Source organism: Anabrus simplex, chromosome 7 (assembly GCF_040414725.1).
Source record: "Anabrus simplex isolate iqAnaSimp1 chromosome 7, ASM4041472v1, whole genome shotgun sequence".
Classification (NCBI taxonomy): Eukaryota; Metazoa; Arthropoda; class Insecta; order Orthoptera; family Tettigoniidae; genus Anabrus; species Anabrus simplex.
The window spans coordinates 13,081,667-13,090,673 of NC_090271.1; the positions used below are offsets into that span (position 1 = coordinate 13,081,667).

The window sequence follows — 9,007 nt, forward strand, 5'->3', positions numbered from 1 at the left end:
CGAGCTCACGCATCATAATTCGAAGCCGGCCACAAGGCCGGAAATGGCCCGATTACAAATAGCCAATAAGATCAAACTTATCCTAGATTCCTGGACCTTTTTGCCAATAGGAAATCTCGTGACCATATATGGTAATTTTAACATAGTTAGCAATTGCACAAGTTCTGGAACATTACGATTACAACACCAAAATTTCATCATAGGAAACCACACGTGTGGTACAGGTACAGGATGCTCCAAAATAAATCACCTTACAAATTTTACATCAGATTACATAAAAACTACATTTTTAAAAAAATCACTTCAAAACACTTTCGCATGTTGCCATGCTCATACAGTTCCATATTATCGTGATGTTTCCATATTTAACAAAAAATTTTACAAACATATTTTAGTTACACAAAAACTTTAAAATTTATATTTCTAAATACACTGTAGTTTCAGTTCTCCGTCCCACCAACCGGTGACATTATTGGCTACCATCTTAGACAAGCTTTTAATGTTATTAATTTGAATTTACTTTATGATAAGACACGTCTAAAAATAAATTAATAATATTTAAATACGATATATAGTAAACTTACACCTAACAAATGAATGACAGCACCAAAATTCTTCAAGTACGTTTTTTTATTACCCGCCAATATTAGTTGTGGTATTATAACCCCAACAACTATTGGCTTCCAGACTTAATAAGGCACTCCAGAGTACGCACACGGAAAAAAATGCTTAACTTGATTCCGTTAAAGTCAGTTTCTAGTGAACGCGCTATGAGTGCATTCAAACGAATTAAAACGTACCAATTTAAGGAATTGGATGACCAACCAGAGACTGTCTAACTTGGGAACTCTGGCTATAGAGAAGAAATTTCTGTGGAATCTTAGCAAGAAACCTGACTTCAAGACGAGAGTAATAGTTATAATTGCCAAAATGAAAGACAGGCGGATTAAACTCATTTACAAGAATATTGTTTAAGGTGACTTGTACGAACAACTATTTATTTCTTATTTCTCTTATTAAATCTATATACCGGTAACAATGAAATATATTGCTATTTTTATTCTAAAGTATGTTGTTATTGACAACTCCCGCGGCCTATTTCGTCTATATTTAAAAATGAAGCAAGTGCACGTAGGGTTAGTGAGGCCGCACACCGGACGCGTCAACATCTGCAACGCAACATGAAAAACAACTCGCTTGTTTGTCGCACTCGTGATGCAGACTTGTAGCCGCACACCGGAGAAGCATGTGTCTGCATCAATACGCTACGCATTATCAGCTGTTAACATGGCCTCCTCGAGTGAAGATGATGTTTTGCTGTACATGTGGTTGAAATTGCGTAACAAGAGGAAAAGAAAATGGATTCATGATTTTAATATGTCGTGTGCTCAACATGGTGCTTATACCTTAGCGCATGATTTACTAAAAGATCCGGTAAAATTCCAGTCATACTACCGAATGTACCCCGAAAGCTACACAGAACTTCTTCAGAAAATTTCTCCATTATTAAGAAAACAAGACACAAACTACAGGAAGGCTATAAGTCCTGATGAAAAGCTACTTATAACACTAAGGTAAGTTCAAAGCTTAGAATAATAATTTGTTGTTAAAATAATTAAATTATTTATTAGATGATGAACACAGCTGCGAAATTGTTCATATTGACATAGTATATAAATAATATGTGTGCAATGTTTTGGTTTTTTCATTTATAACTTTATACCATACAGTGCTGTCTTTGTAACTACGTCTTATCAGTATGAGTGATCACGTTCTTCCTCGTTTTCTTCTGGTAAATTCTCTGCATACGAGAATGGTGAGATAGTATATGAGGAGCCCGTCTGACCACCGTAATGCAATACGGAAGTTGATGGATGGGAATGAGTATCACTACACTGAACATTCCTGGCTGATCCGTACAGCATGTCATTTAATTTTTGCTGCACAAACAACTTAAATGAGCTTTTAGCTGCAGGTGATAATTTAGCCACATCTGGTAGCAGGCTTTTGAAAAACAACTCATCAGGGTTCTTACACTCCGCTTCAGCCGTACGCTTTGTTTTCATCTGAATATATGAAGAGAAAACTTCGTCAATATCCATTTTAATGGCGCTTCTTTTTGTATCTCTTCTACGTGTTCGAGGTAGCGGCTGCATAATTTCTTGAGCACTATTCTCCTCGTCGTTTTCTTCTGTCATGGCCACTGATGATGGTTGTTCCCCTGTAGCAGATTGCTCCTCTTCATACGGATTTTCTACGTTTCCCACTTGTCTTCTTGATTTCGTAAATGGTGTCAAAAACGCCAAGTAGTCTGCAAGATAGTAGGGCTTTTTGGTTACTGCTGCTGAACCACTGGTAGGAGCTTGCCTTAAGTATCTGGACTAACAGTTCCTACAGTTTCTCCATTTGTCTTTACAGGTGGCCACTGCAATGAGAAAATACACTTATTATTATTATTATTATTATTATTATTATTATTATTATTATTATTATTTATTTATTTATTTATTTATTTATTTTATTTCATATAAAGGATGTCCTTGAGGCCAGAGCCCTATAGTAGGACTATACATACAATAGCTATACCAAGGAATGCTTATTAACACATAAAAAATAAATTCACAACAAACATTTTATAACAAAAACAGTGCAGTTCAATGATATTAAATTTATAGAATGTGTGTACATGAGTGCAATTGTCAATAGTTTAATTTGGCTAAAATAATTTTTTACAAGCTTTTTAAAATTTAATTTAGCAGTAATAGTATTCATGGTCCTTTATTTCCAGGTACTTAGCTACTGGCAACAGCTTCAGATGCTTGAGCTTTCAGTTTTAAAGAGGAGAAACAACAATCGGCAAAATTGTGGATGAAGTGTGTTCGGCAGTATGGACAACACTTCAACCTGAGTTTATGCCTGCACCCTCAAAGGAGTTATGGGAGAATATTTCCGAAAGATATTTGGAACTCTGGAATATGCCTAACTGCATTGGTGCCATAGATGGGAAACACGTTCGTATCCAGTGTCCGAGAAACAGTGGCTCATCCTTCTATAACTACAAGGGCTATTTTTCTATTGTTCTATTAGCTTTGGTTGATGCAGATGGACTTTTCATTGTTATAGAAGCTGGTGACTATGGCAGAAACAGTGATGGTGGCGTGTTGCGAAACTCAGCTTTAGGAAGAAACCTTCAGCAGGGCACACTGAATAGGCCTATACCTGATCCCAAGAGGCTACCGAAAGATGATGATCACTGTTCACCATTTCCTTATTTTTTCGTTGGTGATGAAGCTTTCCCATTACAGAAGCATATCATGAGACCCTATCCGCGAAGAGAACTTACAAAAGAAGGCGGATTTTTAATTATAGGCTTAGCAGAGCTAGAAAGAGTGTAGAATGTGGTTTTGGAATGCTTGCTTCTAAATTTAGAGTTCTCGGTACAGCTATAGCCTGCAAACCTGATAAAATAGACAACATAATACGAGCAATTTGTGTTCTGCATAACTTCATTAGACTAAAAGACGGCGTTTTTAGTGAACCGAGTGTAACAGATAAGGATGAAAATACTGACAATACGATGCGTGTGTTGCAGAGATTGCAACCCTGCAACAGAAGAGCAACAGTTGAGGCTGTTGAATTAAGAAATCACTTGTGTTCTTACTTTATGAAACCAAACGTAGCCCTTTCTTGGCAGAATAAGTACGCTATAGAATAAATATAAATATAGCTGCACTATACATTATCAGTAATTCTGGTTGCGCAAGAAATGTTTATTCTTACATAATTAAACATGTCATTACTGTACATAGACCTAATTAATAAATATGTTACTGAATGTAAGTTACTTACCATTTAAATTTAATTCTTTGGACACTGCATGCCACGCTTTATCCACCTCGTTCTTATTGGAATGCCCTGGTAGCGAATAATCATATATTATTCGATATTTCTCCACGGATTGCACTAATTTAATGTTGATTTGTTCTTCATTCATGCTGGCACTGTGTTCACTGGCACTGCTCAGAAAAAGCAGGAACAGAACTATACGAGAAGGTGTTTGCTTAAGACATGACGCATAGAAATGGAACATGCAGTGTCTTATCGCTCGTGTCTGCAGCAGGATGCTGATGATATCATCAAGACGCAGACCGGTGCGCGGCGATTTTTGTTTTTCCATTGCTTATCACTGTGCTTCTTTCTGATGCGTCATGTCTCTGTGTCGCTGACGTGACTTGACGCGTCCGGTGTGCGGCTTCCCTTATAGGTTGTTATAGGGTTTGTCTTATTTTCAGACTCATTAATATAATACTGAATACAGATGTATGCGTCGAAAAAAAAATTCCATATAATAATATGATTAAAACAGTTTAAATAAAATAAATCTCTGTCTACCCCGTTACGTAGTTCACGCTTCGCCACTGAGTGTAATTAAGGTAATTTGGAAGAGTGATTATTTGAAGGATAAGAGTTCGATTTGGATGGATAAGTATACTTGAATGATGAGTTGGTGGTATGAGATGGAAGAACGAAGTGGTGGTGGCAAAGTGTGATTATGCAAAGAATGATTTTAGTTATTTAATGTGAGGGTGGACTGAAGGTAAATGAGAAGGGAATGGTGGTATCTATGAGTGATTGTGTTTGTTAATTGTTCATGAAAGGAAAGTATGATGGAAATTTTGAGTGAAGGTTGCTAAGAGTGATTATTTTATAATAAAAGGAGTGTTTGAGTGAGGAAAAGGAAGGAGGTGAAGTATGGCTGGTAAATTTTGGTATGGTAAGACGTGATCGCAGCATTTAATGTGGAAATGTATTTGAAAGGTAAGAGATTGCTTCGGAGGTGGAGTTAGGTAATGATGGGTAATAACAAAGAAGTAGTTCAAGAAAGTTGCAACGTGAGCAGAATACGAGGCACACAAACGCGGCTGGTGATATAATGTAAGTATGGATTCAGCAAGCCTTAGTAGGTCAAGGAGGATGGTAGAAGGAGTGGAATGTGCTAAGGTTTGCGTGTCCAGTCAGGAAGGATAGGAAAGTCTTTGACCTTCATAATGCCGTTTTCCGAATTATTTTATTTCAACTTATATTATGTCTTTTAATTTTGCCGCATTACCATGGTTATCGGATCCCTAGAAGGGAGTTGACCGTAGGCCATTTTATTATTATTATTATTATTATTATTATTATTATTATTATTATTATTATTATTATTATTATGGTATGTTTGTTTGCTTGTAATTTTTTGTCCAGAAAGTAGAGTTGGAAAACTTGAGCTTGTCTAGGTTAGGCATGTTATTTTTCTCCATTAACGGATCATAAGGTAGGTAACAAATATAAAATCAAAATCTCTTTATTTAAAAATGAGGTGTCTACCTCGGTGGCAAATGGTACACTAAAATACATTATCAAGCACTAAATTTTAAATTAACAAGAGAAGAAGAAAGTTTTCCTAGAATACAATATTATATCATATCATATCATACATATCTTTACTACCCACCCTAGAATACACCATAGGCTTTACAGGTAATAAAGACAGACAGAGCGAAACCCAAAAACAAAAAGAACAAACAAACAAACACTAGGCACTACATCTCTCCTAAAACTACTTAGCTAAATTATTTACCTCTATATCTACTCAGTGTCCTCCCACACGCACGCGGATAGCCGGAAAAACGTGCAGGACGCACCGCACTACAAATTACCCTATTTCCCTATTCCCCTATTCCTACCAACCACCTAGAAAAAAATAGTAGACTGGTCTCTGCGTCAGCCCTGGTTTGGAATACATGCCCACCAACCCGTTGATCGCAGGGACCAGCCTCGCCACGTGAGAACTGATCTTATTTCTCACCTACACCTGCTGACAATGTATTCCTTACCTACCATGTGTGACAAGCCAGCTTGGCGGAAACCAGACCCATCACATGGCTTGTCACACACTTCCGCTATATACGTCACACCTTCTCTGTTCATTGTCAGCTCACTACCTTCCCTCTTCTTTTTCTTTTCTTGCCGTGCAGACATGCTAAAGCCTAGCTTCTTTTGGTTGGGTCAAGCCCCAACCCCTCCCTCTTCCCTTGATACGCCACCTTCTCCTCTCTCGCACTATTCCCGCCCACTACATCTCACCTTCTTGAACTTAAGACTTAAACATCAACAATTTTTTTCACTTACACACAAACAGACAGTTTCCATTCCAAGTCCATCAGTTCACTCAGTCTTCACAATCTACAACACCACACTTGCCTCAAACTGTTAGACTTAATTTTTATACTTCCAACATTTTCTCCTTAACTGCAGTCCCCCTTAATCTAACTAAATTACTATTACACACACCATCTTTATCCTCCCTCATCACACAAATACTTGTTTTTTTACACCTCATATACACACAAAGAAATAGTACACCATTCCAAGTTCATTAGTTCGCTCAGCCATCTCACTACATTTTTTTTACCTAAGCTTCATTACAACCATCCACGGTAAACTTAAACTATATAACAGCTTCTTAAATTTACACTTCCCTCAAGCCAACTCAACCACCCCTATTCTCAACTCTTACCTAATTTTCTCAGTCTTTCCCTTGTTACCAACTCTTCTCTTAAACACCTCTGCTCTCATATTCCTCAAGTCATTAATCTATCACCTCCTCCCATCCTACTACTTCCCTATCTACTTCCCAACACCCTGCCCCAGGCGGATCACCTTTTCCACAGGGCAAGGTGCTCACCCCCTTTCCCCTAACACTACAGCCCCCTTTTCTGATATCATCCCCTTCCCGCATCTGCTCAGGGCGGATATCCATTCCTCTGAGCAGAATGCCCTCCCCCTTCCTCCCTCGGCAAGAACCACATTATCTGCACATCCCCTGTTACTCCCTCAATTTCTTTATAAATCTAGCTCTGGCCACATTTAAGAATTTCGCTATATTCTTTCCTTTCTCCCACTCTCTACATAACCAAGATGTCATCTTATAACTTTCCCCTATCAAATCCAGCTCCTTCTTACTTATTAGTTTAATCTTTATCTCCTCCAAAGCTCGGCATTGATTAAAAATATGCAGATCCTCCCACATACCTCCACATAACACACATCTATCACTATTCTCACTGCCTACCCATCCCCTGTTCTTCGGAACCCCCAATATCCACCAATACAAACCTCTCTTATCCCTTCTACCCTCAAACTCCGTTTTCGGGTTTATTACTTCCACCAATTTATTTAATACTGATAAAGAGACTCTCTCTCTACATTCCCCTATTAAGCTCTGTCTTTCAATATCTAGTAGTCTTCCCTTTATCCTTTCCCATACCCACTTATTCCTACCACCCCCCCAGGCCTCTCCATATTCCCCCAAACCAACCTGTTGTAACCATTTTTTTGCACTTATTCACCCAGTAATCTTCACTCGTCATACCTTTCTGAAAATTAAACGTTTCTTGTACTAATGCCCCGCCCTTCCCTTCCTCCAATCTAATCCAATACTTAAACACCCTTTTAGCTATTTCAACCTCTATCGATTCTTTACAGACTAATCTGGCACCGGCATTGGCTGTACAGTTCGGTAGGTCCATCATAATCTTACTAAATTTCGCCACCAGCTGGTTTAGTTCACCCCTGCCCTCCTCAATTCCCCATACTTCGACCCCAAATAGCATTTTGCCCATTACCAGTGATTTGAACACCGTTTTCTGAATTTTGTATTTAACATCTGGGAATTTCTTCTCTAAAACCCCCACTACCGCAAGTGCTCCTCTACCTTTGAATTTTGCGTCCTACACTGATTTTTCCAAGAACCATTCTTACTAATTATTACACCTAGATACTCCATTTTTCCTCCTGGTCTACTATGTTCCTGGTCTAGCCTCCAAACTTCCTTATACTTTCTCCCACCCCTTTTCCTACATACCATTATCTGAGTCTTCCTTGCATTTACTTTGCGAGACCACTTCCTAGTATACTCAACTACCTTGTCCAACCCTTTTTGCAATTCACTTTCCGTCAACGCCAAAATCAATAGGTCATCCGCAAATAACAACCCCGGAACCTCCATTTTTCCTATCCAAGGGCACTGCCAAGCCTCTCCACCATGACCCTCTAAAATATTATTTATAAATTATATAAATAATATCGGGGATAGTTTAAACCCCTGTCTCACCCCACTCTTCGATTCAAAACACATACTCAACCTTCCATCCTGCAATTTAATCATCACAAACACTTCCTCATAAATTGTCTGTATAGCCATCCTCTTTTTTTTTGACATTCCAACCTCCCTTAGTCTCAAAAATAGCGCCTCCCTACTGACCGTATCGAAGGCTTTTTCTAAATCAATCGCTGCTACATATAATTTACGCCCTGCTATCCTCACATACTTTGTAATCAAAGTGTCCAGAATCCAAATATTATCGACTGTGTACCTTCCTTTCAATAAATCCATTTTGGAACTCAGATATCCTACCGTACTGTTCCGCCCAACTTGTTATCCTATTCGCCAAAACCCCTGTGTACACCTTCGACAACGAGTCTAGAAGTGTAATTCCTCTATAGTTGTTAGGATCGCTCCTAGCTCCTTTATTTTTATAAATAGGGCAAAATACCCCCTTCCTCCATTCTCTAGGAAATTTCCCCTTTTCCAGCAACCTATTAAAGAACTTCACGATCCCCCTCAACATCGATTCATTTGCCCCAACCTCCTTCCATACACTATTGGGAATATCGTTCACACCTCCTGCAGCCTTGGGTCTAGCATTTTTAATACTCTAATTACCTCCTGGCTTGTTATCTCCCCATCCAAAATTGTAATGCCTACCTCCAATTCACTTCCTATATATGACTTGTCTAATTATCTACCCAATTTCCCCTCCCCTTCTAAAAGCCTTTTTAAATGCCTAAGCCACTCGTTTTCTCCTATTTTATCCCCATTCCCCACCGGTTTCGTTCTTCTGATCTTGTTTATTACCTCCCATATCCTCTCAAATTTCTTCTCTCTACAATATCTCTTTAT

General features: G+C 38.5%; 1 pseudogene; it reads left to right on the forward strand.

The window, feature by feature from the left end:
- The first annotated feature begins 1,244 nt into the window (after window positions 1–1,244).
- LOC137501563 (putative nuclease HARBI1) lies at window positions 1,245–3,755 on the forward strand (annotated as a pseudogene).
- The last annotated feature ends 5,252 nt before the right edge of the window (window positions 3,756–9,007 follow it).